Below are 17,407 nucleotides of genomic sequence, written 5' to 3'. Positions count from 1 at the left end.
GCTTTTAAGAATATAATACAGTATTATTAGCTATAATCACCATGCTGTACATTAGATTCCCAGAACTTATTAATCTTATAACTGGAAGTTTGTACCTTTTAATGAATATTTCCCATTTCTCTCACCCCCCAGCCCCTGGTAACCACTACTCTATACTGTCTGTTAGTGTCTGAGTTCGGCATTTTTAGATTCCACATATGAGTGAGATCATACAGTATTTCCGACTTATTTCACTTGCCATAATGTAGGGCTGGTCTTTACAATCCATTCTGGAAGGTTATTTCGTGTGCCCCTCTGAGGTCTCCTTGGCATCTGGTTAAAGCATTTCTCCCCATCTCCTGATGGCCTTACTGACCTATCTATGGCCTTGAAAGGCACCTCTGAGCTTTGGGCTCCAGGTGGGAGTGAGATTCTGATGACGTGGTAAGGAGGCCACATCCCCCCCCAAGGAGAGCAAAGTCACTACATAGTACCTTACAACTCAGAGATGGGGACCAGCCCCTGAAGTGTAGGCTTCCACACTTCTGGAGAGTGGAGAAAGTCTCCATGGAGGAGCTCGTGATGGGGAAAATCTCCCGCTAAAGATTAAACTTCCAAATCTGAGCAGAGCCGAACTTGCATATGTGCTGTGGTAGACTGGATTCCTGGTGAGTGAACATCACTGTCCTTCCCCTCCAACTGTGAGTGAGGGATGTATCTCTGCCCCATTGACATTGGACTTGGCCGTGTGACTTCTTTGACCAATGAAATGTTAGTTGATGTGACATGAACAGAGGCTCTAAATGTGCTTGTGTTATTGTGTGTCTGCTGTCTGTCATGAGAAAACATGCCCTGGTTAGCCACTCATCCAAAGACACTGGGGAATTTCTGTGATCCCCTTTCGCAGGGTTCGCTGTATCAGTGTGCTCTTAGTTTGAAGGCTCATTTGGAAATGAGGAGCGCTGGTTGTGTCTCAGGGTCTCACACCAACCAGCTGTGTGATCTCACCAACATCACATCTCTCTGGGTCTTAGTGGATTTGGTTATGTAATAGCAGATTTGGAACCATCCTGGAGCAAAGGCTAACGATGCCTGGCAAGCCCAGCAGAGCCACAGCTGACCTGCAGAGCAGAAAGCAAGAAAACAAACACTCGTTGTAGTAAGCCTCTGAGTTTGGAGATGGTTTTCTCCATAGCATATTTGTAGAAGTCACTGACTGAGAGTCCTGCTGAGGTGGAACTCAGAGACCTCTGAAAGGGATAGAGCAGGTCCCTATGACTTGAGACATCTTGGAGGATTTCCAACTGAAAAAAGAGACTTGTCTCTTGACCATGGGTCCATTGTAGCTATTGTAGGAAAAACAAAGTGTCACCCAGTGGGCAACACAGGCCACAGTCCTGAACAATCTGGACACGTCCAGACCCCACTGTGTTCTAGAGTGCTAGGCAGCTGGATGGAGATCTAGGGGTAAGGCATTAGAGATGAGTCCTGTCCAACTCATCAAACACTTACTGAGCAAATTGCTTACTATGAAGCAGGGAAGGAGGGCTGAAGAGGAAGAAAGTCATGTGTGCAGGACCAAAATTACTGTAATAAAGGTGTGCAATGTCATCTACTGGAAAGAGCTCAGGTTGTAGACTCATAGTTACTCCACCATTAGCCACCCTATAACCTTGGGCAAGCTATTTGTGTTAGCTAACATACCAGTTTCGCTGCTATGACAAAGAGCACCACAATAGTAACGGCTTGAACAATACATACAGTCATTTATTCTTCTCACTTAAAAGCCTGAAGAGGTAGTCTGGGGCTGGTAAGGCAGCTCTATGATCATCAGGGACCTAGGCTCCTTCTGTCTTGTTGCTCTGCCGTCCTTAAATGGGGATTCCAACTTGTGGCCCAAAGCAGGTGTTCTGGCTCCCCTTATGTCTACGTTCTAGCCAGAAAAAAAAGGAGGAATAAGGGGAGGGGAAAGACAGCCCCTCTCTTTAAGGGCTGAGCTCAGAAGTTCCACACATCACCTCCCTTCACATCCTATTAGGTAGAACTTAGTCGTACGGCTACATTTGACTGCAAGGAGTCTGGGAAATTAGTTTTTCGCTGGGCAGTCATGTTCCCAGCTAAGAAATTCTACCATAGAAGGGAAAAACACGTAAATAGTAGTCTCTGCCACATTCTTTACCCCCGCCCCACTCCCAGCCCTCCACCCTATCCAGTTTCCTCATTTGTGAAATGTGTGCCTCCCTATGTTAAGAGTCAAATGAGATGAGTTATTTGGAAGTATCTTGTAAGCTCCAAAGTCCTATCCAGACATAAGTTACTAATTGTAAGTGAGTAAATAATACCAGGAAAGGGCTTTTGGAATCATAGAGCAAGAAGAGATTACTTCTAGCTGAAATAATAGAGGGGTTTATGAAGCAGGGGGTTTTAAGCTGGACATAATATTGATAGGCATTTGTTAAGGAGGTGAATACGGTGGAAGAGCATGGAAAATGTCCTAGGTGACAGAACAATAAGGTCAGAGGCAACAAGATGGGAAATTACTCACATGTTTGAGACACTACCTAGGGTATGGTTAGAGGGAGTACAGGGCAAGAAAAGGAAGTTGGACCAGAGCAGGCAGAACCCTGACGCCATGGGCAGGAGTGGGAGGGCTTTAGATGGGAAGTGGGAAGGCAGAGCCAGCCTCTGAGTAGGCACAGGCAGACAAGATCTTCTCCACAGCGGGGCCTGTGGCCGGGAAGATGACCTTGGAGATCCCAGACCGTTTAGGAAGCTCTTGTGAAAGCCCCAGTGAGAAGGGCAAGAGCCTGAACTAGAGCTGTGAGAATGGAATGGCAGGGATGGATTGGGGAGCTATTTCACAGATAGAATCACGGGACTCAGCAGCAGATGGGATGGAGTGAAGAGGAGGTACCGACTGGGGTTTTTGCCAGATACCGTTGACCAGGTGGGAGACCCCAGAAAGAAGAGCAAATTCAGGAGGAAGAGTGTAAATTCAGAGTGGTCTCCAGTGTTAGTCTGAGTTCCTCGCAGCAATGGGAAATTTGGGGTCTGCTTATAATATTGACAACAAAGAACTAAAGGATTTACCAAAATGATAAAGATGCTTGATCAACAGTACTGTTGCCTCTCAGAGTATGATCTAATGTCTAACAGCTCAGACGGCGCAATTAAAATTCAGTCTTGTGGAATAACTTCTTTCCCTTTCTGGAAGCTGAGCTTTTGTAACTCACTGTTTGTGCCCAAGCGAGGCTGGACTATGCCTTACCTGATACGGGGAGGGCAGTGAGAGAAGCCATGCGGGCCAGGAGTGCATCTTACCAGAGGCTGGGGAAACATTTGGCCATTTCTTTTATTTTCCTTCCAAACATCCTCCTTTGGGCTGAAGACATCCATACCTTAATCCTCAGTGCAGCTGTGAGAAAACCTTTTTGATTTTTGTTCATAGTGGCAGTAAGAGGTTAAAAATATCATCTTGAGCTGAATTGCTGATCAAAAATGTAAACAGGGCAAGAAGATTGTGAGTGAGTTTTTTCCTCTTTCAAAATTTTCCATCATTGCCATAAAATTGATTATGCAATAAGAGCCAACTGTTTTTGTTTACACATCACCTTGAGAGTTCTGGTGGACGATGGACACGGAGGCTGGAGATTTCTCCTTAGCCTTTCATGGTCATTGGCTCCACCATTTCACCCTGCAAAACTCAGAGTGACTGTCACTTGGTTCTGGGTAATTCATCTCATCTTGTTGTAGATTTGACCTTGAACATCCTGAGCTGGGAAGCAGAATGTACCCACCAGTCTTGTTTTTATTATGATTATTTGCCCTACACATTTGGAGACCCATGTGGCCTAGGGTTAAGAAGAGGTTATATTCATAGTCCAGCAAACAAAAGTCATTAAAACATAACTAAAATCCTCTATTTGCATCTCTTAGAGAACATCAAATGTTGAGCTCAATCATAATCCATCACAATACTTTGTAAACTCTCTCTCCCCACCCCTAATACCCCCATGAGGTTTTTCTCTCTCTCTCCCCAGTATTTCTTTCCACATCCTTATTATAGAATTAGTACGGCCTCTCTCCTAACATGAAATAATTCTTCCTTTTTAGGATGGCAGTCAGCAAATTCAGGGATCAATAGGCAGGTAGAGGAGAAGAAATTGGGAACAATCACACTTTAATAATTTTCCTACCTCTTAATCAGGCATATCTCGGAGATACTGCAGGTTCGGTTCCAGACCACTGCAACAAAGAGAATATTGTGATAAAGCGAGTCACTAATTTTTTCATTTCTCAGTGCATATAAAAGTTATGTTTACACTATACTGTAGTCTATTAAGTGTGCAATAGCATTATGTCTAAAAAAAATGTACATACCCTACTTTAAAAATATTGCTGAAAGATGCTAACTATCATCTGAACCTTCAGCAAGTTGTAATCTTTTTGCTGGTGGAGGGTCTTGTGAAAAAAATGCAGTATCTGTGAAACACAATACAGCAAAGCACAGTCAAATGAGGTACGCCTGTATTGTAATTTGTTGGTTATATCATTAATTTAGGATGAATAATAAAAGCAAGCATTTACGTAGTAATTTGCCATTTCCAAAGTTCTTCTATCCGCATAACTCCTTTAATGCTCACAACAAGAAAAGCATTATAGTTCTCACCCCCCTTTCACAGATGAGGAAGCTGGGAGCTGGACAAGTTGAAGGAAAGTCCAATTCTCCGGCTCCAAAGGCCTTTATGGGTCCTTATTGTCCCCACACTCGACCTGGCGTCAGACATTTTGCTTCTTAGGCAAGCTGGGAGTTCTGTCCATCTTCTGGCTGGACTGCAGGGCTGGGACTAGGGTGAGGCAGGTGAGGTGCCTACGGCGCATAACGTAAGGAGGCACTTGCTCACTCTCGGGATTGTGTAAGTATGAGGTTCTTAAAGTTTACACCATTGGCCTCTCATTTGCCTCACCCTAGTGCCACCCCTGCTGGACTGATCCAGGAAGAAGGAAAATAAACCCAGCCCCTCCACCCTCCTTTCCACAACAAGTACAAGCCACCTCTTAGAACAAAGGAGAGTGGCACCTCATCGACCTTCACAACCAGACAGGAGCTCCCATTGGTTATCAAGGGCTTCCGGCAGCTGCAGGAAGCTGGGGAGGGAAAGAAGGTATGGCTGACTTAACTGAATGTTTGTGGTGCCATTTGAAATATTTAACATGGTATGGGAGCTTGTTGGTGGCTGTGTTTTTTTTCCCTCTGTACTTTGCCAAAGGTTAATGATTCGTGTTTCTAATCTCCCTGGAACATGAGATGGATTTCACGCTCAGTGTTCAAAAAGTGAGACAGACAGTGCTTACTACAAATGTTTTTGAAAGAAAATAACAATCAATCTGTTTTTCCTTCCTTTCTCTTTTTTGGCATATGAGTGAAGGGTCACAAGACGACCAGGACGTCACGGCCTCGGCCAGTGTCCCTCTTCTTGTCTGATGGTAGAGAAGGTGGAGAAATACCACATGGGCAAGAATAAGGTCCCCAGTGTAGGAATGTCTCTGACTTGGGGTGAGAGGAGATTTCAAACTCTTAATCCCAAAGGGTGAGGGTTGTGTCCCAGGCCAGGTGACAGACCTATTATCTACAAATATACCTCTCATGATGGAGTGGAAAAAGTCTGGATTCTAGGCTGATTCTGCCACTATTGGGAAACCTTAAGCAAGTCTCTGGGCCTCCTTTGTCTCACTTGTAAAAACAAGGGCCTTGGTTTGGAGTAGAGATGACCAATAGGCCTTGTTCATAGCCTTAGAATTCTTCCCAATGCACTGCTCCAGGCAGCCATTATTAATCAATTACAGCTGCTTGTGAATCGACAGCAATGGTGTGCTGGTAAATGTTTAACAACTGGCTCTCTGTGGACAAAAGCCCTGGTTTGTCCTGTTCGACAATTTCTATGGTGTAAATACTCCCACTGTGGCTGACTTCAAGCTTCCATCACAAAGTCCATCACAAAGTCACCAAACTCACTGTTGGGAAGAGACTGCATTATCAGCTCTCACCAGCTCCAGCACACGATTGCTTGATGGCCTTTTTCCATCCCTGGTTTAGATTATCTCCAAAGTGATGTTCATTTCTAAAAGTCTATATTTCTGAATCAAACTTTGGTCTGTAACACCTCTTGGAAATTTGCATTCCCTATAGTCAATGCTTTTTGAGTTCCCCAGAAAGCAGATATGTGTGAGGACTTTGTTGAGGAAGGGAGAGTCCAGGGAGCAGAAGTGAATAATAGGAGAATGAGAAGGAGGGAGGAGGAAGAGGCAAAGCAAGGACGTATTGGAGGTGATTGGCTGCTCCATCCCATTGGACTACCTGAGAAGTCACAGGAAATGCATCTATGGGACCAGCAGGAGGGAGAAAAGAGGATGCCTTTATCCATTTTGCCTCCACTCCATGGGTCAGAGCTTCCAGGCTGTGCTTGCAAGGGCACCAAGCACCAATGGAAAACCATAGAGCAGGAGGTAGGAGGCACGGGCTTGAGTGAGAGGTTGTCAGGTGGCCCCTGTGTGAAGCTGACGGGAGTCTGTGAAGAGCTGGTCATCCCCGTGGTGGTTGGAATGAGACCAGTGAGCGTGAGGGATCCGAGGTAGAGTGCCGAAAAAGTGTCTGAAACACTCCTGTGGGAAGACATACAGTGGCTCCTTAGCTAGTTCAGTTTGTCCCTGGTCCTCTGACCTTTATGAAGCTCTTTCCTCTTTATGGCCTGGATTCAAATGCTGGCTCTGCTGCTAACCAGGTCTGTGACCTTGGGCAAATCACTTAATCACTCTGTGCTTCAATTTTCTTCTCTGTAAATTTGACGTAAAAATAGCACCTAACCCAATGGATTTTTGGGAGGGTTAAATGAGTTACTACCAGTAAAGTGCTTAGTACAGTTCTTGACACATAGTAAGGGCGCAATTAAAGTTAGCTGTTATTAGAGTGAGTCACAATTTTAGAGGAAATATGTGCAAGATCTATATATCAGTACCTGAGGCAGAGTGTATTTTCCAAAAATGGTTATAGCAGTGTTTCTGGCCCCTAATACTTTTTAGACAATGCCACTCTGCCCACTGAGAGCTAGAGTCTGTGTCCCTCCCCTTGAATCTGAGTGGGGACTTGTGACTGTTCTGACCAATGGAGTATGGCAGAAACAATGCAGTATGACTTCTGGGCTAGGTCATAAAAAAGATACAACTTTTGCCTTGCATTACTCTCTCTCTTTCTCCCTGTTTCTCTCTCAGGACACATGCCCTGGCAACCCAGCCACCATGTTGTGAGGAAGCCCAGCCCTCTTGGAGAAGCCACATGTAGGTGTTCCTGCCAGTTGCCCCCGCTGAGGTCTCTGCCAACAGCCAGTAGCACCCTCCCGCCGTGTGAGTAGACAAGCCTTCAGATGATCCAGTCACCACCTTTGGAGATTTCCAACTGAGGCCCCAGACATCATGGATTAGGGACAAAGTGTCCCATCGCACCCTCTCCAAGTTCATGACCCCCCCCCCAAAAATGAGAGAGAATAAATATTATTGTTGTTTTAAACCATTGATTTTTGGAGTAATTCATTTCACAGCAACAGATACCTACTAACCCATCACACCTTCATGCAAGTCCCTTTCAGCCTTTGTTTTCCAGATTAAAGAGTCCTTGCTTGTGAAATTTGTCTTCACATAGGTTAGTACCCCCTTGGAATTCCTGTGTCAGGTATCTCGACTTGTGGGGCAAGACAAGTTCTAGCATAACCTGGAGGACTACTACAAGGGTACACAAGGCTATGGGAGCACTTCCATGTTTGTGGTAGAAGCACGGAGTAGGAAGGGACCTTGGAAAAGAGAAAGAAAAGAAATGAAGGAGGAGGAGGAGAAAGGAGCTAGAAAGAGACAAGAAGGGGGCAGATAATGGAGGAGAGGGGCATATAGCTGAGGTGGCTGGTGGTCTACACCAGGTGGCCTCAGATGGCCCAGTCATCTAGCTGACTCACTTCCAGGGACACCCTGGATGACCCTTTCTCTGCAGGAAGCTGATGAGTCACACACACATCCAGACAGGGAGTGGGAGGACGTCTGCCTTCCTACCTCATGGCTGGGGACGCCAGCTGGGCATTGTTAAGTCTCACATTGAACCTCCACTTCCTGTCAGGCTTCGTGCTAGGCTCTGAGACTATGAGATGCACCAAGTTCCTGCCCTCAAGGAGTCAGAGTCCATTTGGGAAACAGAGTTCAAAACAGTTCAGTCACTCAGCCTTTTTTCCAAGGGAGACCTCAGCTGAAATGGAGGTGGAAGTTCTGAAATAAGTGTGGAGGGAGAGAGGGAGGGAGGAGAGTGAGGAGGAATTTGACTGCACGGATTTAATCAAAACAAAGATTCTGCTTTTTATTTTGAAAGCACTTGGCTGATGTTCTTGAACCATCTGGGACTGATTTGACGGTTGGCTCTAGGAACTTTGGTAAATAAATATTTCCAAGTTGAGTGTATTGGACTGATGGTTGGACTTTAGTTAGAACACTTTTGAAGAGACTGAAACCAACTCAAACTGGCTTAAGTGAAAAAGGAATTTCTTGGCAGATATAACTGAGGAGTTGAGGTCTGAGTTCAGACACAGATAGATTTCGGGCTTAGACACATTCATCGAGACTTGATTTTTCTCCATCTCTAGACTCTGCCTTCCACCATGTTGACTTCACCCTCATGTTCCCCAAGATGGTTTTAACATCTCCAAGTTCTCCCTCATGGTGGCAAGATGGCTGCACAGCTCCAGCCCCTCATCCTCTCGGAGTCACCCTTCTTTAGCCCTGCCTGCCTGGCGAAAGTTTCCGGTTATGTCATGTGTCCAACTCTGAAACCTTCACTGTGGCTGGGACAGGACTGATTGACGGGTTCAGGCCTACGTCATGTGCCTAACCGTGAAGCTGGGATGATGGAGATGGGGAGACCCAACCAAACAACATGGACTAAGAGTTGAGGAGGTTTAGATCTCCACACAAAACTTGAGGACTTTCATCAGAAAAAAGAGAATGAGTGCTGGGGAATAAAATTAAATGGCACCACAATGGTCAGAGACAATGAGGCAATGCGATATCACAGGGGCAGTGGAAGGCAGCTCAGCACACGAGGGGAGTTTGGACAACATGGTTCTAGAGTCAAATTCAAATTGGTCTGACTTCTGTGGCAGAGAGGATTACTGGCCACCTATTTTGTGTGTATATATATATATGTTTCTCTTCCCATTGTAGAGTGTTTGTGACAGTCGTGGAGGTGTAGAATTCATATCTTCTTTCAAGAAATAACTACCATTTAGCTGCAAGAAGTCCAGTTAGCTTTGGAACTAAAGTTATGCTCTTCCCTAACTGAGCACGGCCGGGGTACTAGAGCTGGCCATTTCTGCCCAGCACAGCGCTCCTCTAACGGGCAGTCTTTGCTCTGGATCTGCCTGCCAAGTTGGCTGAGACTTTGTCAGATCTTCTTTGCAGTCTGAGGCTTGATCCTTGAATCCACAGAATACTGTAGACTGGGTGTCTGTATAAACAACAGAAATTTATTTCTCACAGTCCTGGAGCCTGGAAGCCCAAGATCAAGTTGCTGGCAGATTCGGTATCTGGTGAGAGCCCACTACTTAGCTCATAGAGGGCTGCCTTCAAGCTGTGTCTTCACATGGGAAAAGAGACAAGGGAGCTCTCTGGGGTCCCTTCTGTTAAGGCGCTAATCCCATCCATGAGGGCCTCATGACCTAATCACCTCTCAAAGGCCCCACCTCCTAACACCATCACTTTGGTGTTTAGGTTTCCACATATGAATTTTGGGGTGACACAAACAGTCTGCAGCAGCTGTCTTTAAGTGGTTGTCCTCAACAAAAAGTCAAAACAACCCTGAAAACCCAACTATGTTCAGTGTTTTAAATAACATTTTTATAGAAATGTGACATGTCTGTGGGAAGGTGCACAAAACATAAATGCACAAGATCAATGAATTATTATAAAGAGAAACACTTCTGTACTCACCATCCAGTCCAAGAAAAAAACCCTTTTCTCACCCTAGAGGTCCCCTGCCTCCCCCACCACCCATCCCCTCTCAAAATTCTTGACAAGTTTCTCATTCTGAGTTTAATATGGGAAGCAGGTTTGTCCAACCCATTAGTCAATAGATTGACAGATTGGAAAAGGTAGAGAGAAACTTCCTTGTAATGGTTTTGTTTGTTGGCTTTAGGCTTAAAGAGTAAGTTTTAGCTTTAAGATGTTTTCAAATCTCAGAACATTTTTCAGGCACTGGATAAGGCATGGAGGTGGGGGAGAGGCAGAAGTTAAATTCTGTTCTATCCTTGTTCAGGAGTCTAATCTTGATAAGCAAAGAATATAATTAAAATGGATTACAGACTATTAAACACAAACAAGAACAAAATGATTGCAGTGTGTGCAAGCCAGTAATTAAAGCTTTAAAAGAGGAAAAAGTCACCATCGCTTAGAATGTTTATTTGTCAAGGTTAGTAACAAATATTGACATGAGAGCTTTTTTCTTTTATTTTCTTCTTAGCATCAGACTCTCAGCAATTAGTGGTGCATATTCCAGAATTAATATAGCCTCGAGTCTGAAGCAGTAAGATCCATACATTTAAAAATTAGTTGATGTAATTGCAGCCTGGTTCCATAGAGCAGACCTGCTGGCAGCATCATTCAATTAGAGCTTATCTGAAGACAAAGAGAAGCATGTCAGGAACAGCATCTCCTTAAATTGATTTCATCTCAAAGATATTCTTGTGATGACCGTTAGGGAGAGACTTCTTAATGGCAAAGGATTTTATATTTTATCTTTACTATTGAAAAAAATTAATCCATAAAATGGAATGTTTCTTGAAAGTAGAGTGCAGTGATTAAAAGCGTGGGCTCTGAGGTCAGACTGCCTGGATTCAAATCATAACTCCCCCACTTTCTAATTGTGTGACTTTGGGAAAGTTGTTCAACTTCTCTGTCTCTCAGTTTCCTCATCTTGAAAAGGAGAATAATAATCATATCTACCTTATAAGGTACTGAAAAGCATAAATGAGATCATATATGCAAAGGTCCTGGCATGCACCACAAGCTCATGATATGTTAGCTACTGAATTAATCAGGATAGGCTAGATATGATGCAGTAACAAGTAAGTCCAGAAATCCCGGTGGCTTCATTCAATGAGCTTCACTTCTCACTCAAGCTATGTCCCCACCATGGGTCAATGGGGGAGGGGAAGAAGAGGACTGTGCTGCCGAGGAAGGGACCCTCTGCTCTGTAGCTATACCAAGTAGAATATACAGCAGTAGGAAAAGACAGACCATAGAAACCAACCCAGAATCATGGGATTCCTAACACGTTTTGCTGTTCAGAACAAGCCTGCTGAGTGCCCAGGAGCCTGGGAAACGTTAGGGGCAGGTAGAATGTTTAGTGAGTCTCTGCTGTGTGTATTCCTTTTATTGTCATCATTATTAATGTCATAGGTTCTATAAGAGTTTTACTGGATGAAATTTGGAGAATGCATTTTGACTTGAGATGTGACTGAGTCCCCAGAGAATTCACTCATTCAACAGCGATTTGTTGAATGGCTATGATGAGGAGATACTGTTCCAGATGCGGAGCACAGGGATGAATTTGACCAGATAAGGACCTTCATCCTGTAGCCCTTAAAGTACAAAAACGATATAGCCAAGTACGTAAGCCAGATGATATCTGACAACATTAGGTTCTAGCCACAGGGGTAAATGGTTGGTGGGGCAAGCGGAATGGTATTTCTGCTGAGACCTGAATGACAAGCAGCCCGCCAGAAGGAGATTTAGAGGAAGTGCTTTCCAGGCAGAGGGAAACCAGTAGGTTTCAAGCATTGTAAACAAGGACAGGATGGCTGGAGGATAGAGAGCAAGGGAGAGGTGACAGGAGAGGAGGTGACAGAAGGCAGCAGGAGCCAGCTCATGTTCAGCCTCATAGGCCACGCGAAGTGGATTCGAATTCAGCTGAGGGGAGTTATGTGAGGCAAGAATAGGTAAGAGGCCGGGAGGGCAAGAATGAGAGCAAGTGGACCAGTGAGGAGGCTCATGAAGTCATCCAGGTGAGAAGTGGTGATGGCTTGGATTAGGTTGGGGGCAACAGAGATAAGAAGTAAGATTTGGGGTACGTTTTGGAGGCAGAGCAGGGTGAAAATAGAGTCAGCTTCATGAGGACCCTCTCTTATCATGTACTGCCTGGATCACCCACGCTAAGGATCCATTGGCACTCTCCACCTTTGGATGTGCCCTGGAAACAGATGATACCTCGAAGTCCTTTTACCTCTCAGGGACCTCCAAAAGGTCCCTGGGCAAAAATTGTAACAAGAGACTTTTTGCAAATCTCATCTCACAGTGAAAAAATGTCAGGTCAATGCCTGTTGAACGAATAAAGACAGCTAGTGCAAATGTCTCACTCTCTCAGCCCTCCAACTCACCCTCCAGCTCACCTGATTGCATTGCCAGGAGAGCTGCATGTGGATTATAATCTTCTCTGGAATCAAATTCCTGTTGAAGGTTTCCATTTTGTCCAATCGGGCACTGATTTTATCAGAGGTGGAGATCAGCATCCCAGGCAGGGCCTTGACCAGAAGGCCAGGAGTCCTGGCAGTGGTCCCCACTCTCACCTGCTGGGGGCTTGGACAACGTATCTGACTTCCCTGGGACAGCTCATGCCCGAGAAATTTTCGAGTGCCAGGCACAGGGCCCATGAAGACGCATAAAACAAAAGTTCTTGGCCTCAAGTAGTCTTCAGGGGGTCAGTGTAAATGACCCTTAACATTCCTTCTAGTTCTAACCCCTGTGATTTTCCCAATATTGTGAAATCTCCTCTGCTGGCTTCACTAGAGCTGATCGGTGGAGCCTGGAATGCCTGCCTGTTTACAGACCTGGAGGCTGGTTCCCACACTAGCGATTTGCCCATTCAAGCAGTAAAATACCTGTGGGACCCACGTGTCTGTGAGTTTGAACCCATGCAGTGTTATAAATAACCTCCTCTCTCCGGGGCTGTGATGAGGATTAATGAGGTTTAATATCTATAACATCTTGCCGAGTAGGGGTCAATCAATCAAGAGTTTCTACAAATCATAGAACAGATCATGTTTATCAGGAGTGATCTCTTTGGACCACCAGGTCAAAGGGCAGCAGCTTGGTTCTGCCACAGCCAAGAATGCCGACATGGTGGTGGCCGAAGCCCAGAGTCACTGGATGCACAGAGGGAGCATCTGACCTGGGCTCTCCAAGGCTACTGGTCAGGCCAAGGCCAGGCCCAGAAGGTGGGCTCAGGCCAAGAGAGAAGTGAGCTGCATTCCAGGTGTCTGGAGGGGGTCCTGGTGCAGACCAGCAAGGAATACATACTGTCTGGGCTTGGGGGGTTGGATCAGGCACAAGGTGAGGTCTGAAGTGGCTGAGAATGAGAGAGTTGTGCCATCTGTAAAGTGGGAACAATAAAATGATCATCATAGGATTTTCATGAGGATTAAATGAGTGTTGGTTGCCTTTGGCTGCAAGCAATAGAATTTGAATTTATTATTCAACCAGCATTGACCTGATTTACTTTTCACTGTGGAGTGAGATTTGCAAAGACCTTGTCACAACTTTTGTCCAGGGACCTATGGGAGGTCTTGGAGAGGTGGGAGGGTTTAGGGGCATTGTCTGTTTCTATGGCCCACCCAAGGATGGAGAGTCCCAACGGATCCTTAGCTCAGCCAACCCAGGCGCTGGGTGATGAGAGGGGCCCTCATGAAGCCAACTGCATTATCACGCTGCTCTGCCTCCAAAGTGTGTCCTGAATCTGACTGCTTCCCAAGACAAGTGATTACATCAAGCAGGAGTGGATATAACAGTGCTAAGACATTCCTGCTTTTGCTCTGGCTGGAGGGAATCTCTGTGAATTGCGAGAACCAGAGAGTCAGTGGCAGTTTCTGGAGAGTAAATCCTCATAGCAAAATCCCTCTGCCTGAATCATAAGCCAAGTAGTTGGGAAAAAGATGGGACAGAAAAGAAAATATCCAGTTATGAAATTTTAATTTCATTCATTCATTCATCGAACATTAATCAGTCACCTAAATTGAGGATTATGGGGGCTGAATTCACCGTGTATGCAGTTTTCTCTTTTAGGCATTGTTCCCCCAAATATTTGAATTTGAATGTCATTAGATGGGCGTTTACCCTTGTGTCCCCACCCCGCCCCTGCCCCTGCCCCCACCCCGCCCCTGCCCCTGACCCCACCCCCCCCCCCCCCCCCCCCCCCCCCCCCCCGGCTTCCCAATGTCTTTTACCTGATCTAAACAGCCACTTAAAGAACTTGCCTGTACCCTGAAGTCACTTGGTTTGTGACCCCTACCTTACTAGTGGTGGCCTGGAGCCAGCTCATACCGACTTGTGAAAGCTGATCACTACATTGTCAGAATTTTGCCCACAGTTGACATCCTGTTGGGAGCTTGAAATGAACCCTGGAGGGCCTTTTTACCCTAAGAAATTGGCAAATGCCACAAAGTAGATCTTTTTTGCCTGGGGCAAAAGGCACACTCCCATTTAAATACTATAAAAAACTGGGCTAAGGGTTTCTAGAAAAGGGGGAAGAAATACGAGAAATGCAAAGGTAGACCTATTTCTTGCCTTCAAGGAGATTATGATCTTTTTAAAGAGTGCATTTAAGTAATTTCAAACTACTGCTTAGAAGCCATGCTATCAAGCTCTAAACTGAAGAGCGGAACTCGACGGTGGCAGCAGCATGTGGGAATCGTAGGGGAGCTTTGAAAAAGCCCTGATGTCTGGGATCTAGCCCCACAACTTCTGCTGTAATCATGCTGGCCTGCAGCCTGGGCACCAGAACTTCTGGACTCCCAGGTGATTCTGCAACGCAGCCAGGAGAACGTCTGACCTGGAGATATGAACACAATGCCAGATGTCTTTACAGCTCCAGTCCACAGCGTGCTCTCACAGATCTCCTTCAGCCTTTGTATAATTGGGAAAGACGAATTGCTCTAATAAACAGCCCATACCTCTCAGTGATGAACGCAATAATGGTGGTGTGTGGTGGAAAGGACATAGATGACCTTTTGGGTTTATGGTTTCCTTATCTGTAAAATGAGCATAATACCCAATCACCATAGGGTTTTCAAGAGGATTAAAAGAGTATAGGCTGCTACAAGCCACAAAATACCTAACTAAAGAGGGTTTATTAATTAACATGGCTAGAATTGCTGGGTTAGGGCAGCCCCAGTGTTGGTTCATCAGCTCAACAGTGTCATGCACAGCTCAGGCTCTTCCCATATTTCTGCTCTGACGTCCCCAGGGCCTTTGACTTTGGGTTTAGCCTTGCTTCCTCATGCTCACAAAATGACTGCCACAGTTCCAGGCATTGCGTGTAGACATGGCAATGTCAGATGAAAGAAAGAAACACTTCCTCCCATTTGTCACGTTTTAGTGGGGAGGAAGACCCTTCCCAGAAGCCCCTAGTAGTCTTCTCATTGGCCAAGATGGGGGTCACATGTTCTAGTTGCAGGGGAGCCTGAGGAAGCAGGTTTCTGGTGTTTTCAGCCTTTACAGTGGCAGGTGGCTCTGCAGCCAGGAAGGAGGAGTGGGTAAGGGCTGTTGAGGAGGCCACAGAGAGGTCTAATAAGGGCCCCTGCACTGTGCTTGTCACACACTGAGCTCAGTAAGCATTATTTGCTCTCCCTCTTTATCCTTTCATCCTAGCATTCCCAACCAACCACATCATCCCTTTACCTACAGTAATTCTGACTTCTGTCCCCGACCTGGCCCCTCTCTCAAGACCATAGATAAGGGTGGCTGCTCAGCTAGTGGACACCAGCAGGTGTATGACTCTTTAGACCCAGAGAGGCCATTACCTGGCCTATACATATCCTCAGGTGTTTAGCTTCCGCTCTCTGCTTGGGTGAAGCTAAGAATTAGGGAGTAATGCCAGGAGCTTCATCTTAATAAAAGATATCTAGACCTCACTGGTCTTCCAGCATTGGAGCCATAGGACATCTTTGCGATGCAGATGCCCAGGGCAGGCTCACCATCTGGAGAATTCCTATCTGCCAAGGTAACTATTGTGCTCATTATTGAAACCCCACAGAGCAGTAATGAACCTTTCTCCAGGGAGGTCACACCCTCCAATTAACAACGTATATGTCAAATCCTACTGGGACAACTCCAGGGCACCTTTCAGAATCTTTTGCTACAAGGAAATCAGTTACTTTGGAATATAGCCTGGAACCAGCCAACTTCAGGCTGAGAATTAAAATGTTAAGCTGTTTGTACTTTTAAATCATACTTTTTAAAGTTATAAAGTAATATCACATCATGGAAAACTTGAGAAATAGAGAAAAGACAAAACCACCAATAATTCCAAAACACATCCACTATTATTACTTTGGTGTGATTCTATCTCAACATTTTTCTTTTGCTCAAGTGTTTTTACATAGTTATAATTGTAGCTGGCAGGTTGTTTTTATTCTACTTTTCAACTTAAATTTAAGAAGTATTTATTGTGTATGTATTACGCACCAGGCTCAGTGTTAGACGGTAGGGGTTCCATGGAGCACAAGACAGGAAATGACAAACAGACAGTGAAGACAATGCAACATGAGAAGTGAATGGGAGTGTGTGGCCGGGGTTGTGGAAACCCGTTAGAGGAACCTCCAAGGTGGACTTGTAGGTAGTGTTGAAGGAAGGCTTCCTGGAGGAGGTGCTCTGTAATCCGAGACCCCAAAATGCATAGGAGTGAGCTTAGTGAAAAAGAATTGGGAGGAGTGGTCTCTGGGAAGAAGTGTTTTTCACGGCATGGGCAAGACGCAAGTTGAGCAAGTACATGGAGTCTGGGGCACATGATCGAGAGAAATTCAGCACATGGGAGCTTGGACCCTATTATGGACTCAATTGTGTCCCCCGCAAATTCATATGTTGGAACTCAAATTCCAAGTTTAGTACATTTTGAGATAGAGCCTTTAAGAAGGTAAGTAAGGTTAAACTTGGTCATAAGAGCTGGGTCCTAATCCAATAAGGCTAGAAGCAAGGACAAGAGGAAGCAATTTATTATGAGAAATTGGCTTATGTGGTTATGGAGGCTGTTAAGTCCAAAATCTGCAGCACCAAAGTCCCAGTTCCAATTCAAAGGCTGGAAGCTTCTGTAGAACCAGGAAGAGCCAGTCTCAGCTCGAAGGCCATCAGACAGAAGAATTATTTCTCACTCTGGGGAAGGTCAGCCTTCAACTGATTGGATGAGGCTCACCCACATTATGGAGGGCAATCTGCATTACTCAGTCCACCAATCTAAATGTTAACTCATCCAAAAAACACCCCCAAAGAATCACCCAGAATAATGTTTGACCAGCTACATGGGCACTGCCCCCTCCCATCAAGTTGACACATAAAATTAATCATCACAGAC

The sequence above is a fragment of the Equus caballus genome, chromosome 24, assembly GCF_041296265.1.
Source record: "Equus caballus isolate H_3958 breed thoroughbred chromosome 24, TB-T2T, whole genome shotgun sequence".
Classification (NCBI taxonomy): domain Eukaryota; kingdom Metazoa; phylum Chordata; class Mammalia; order Perissodactyla; family Equidae; genus Equus; species Equus caballus.
This window is presented reverse-complemented; position numbering follows the sequence as displayed.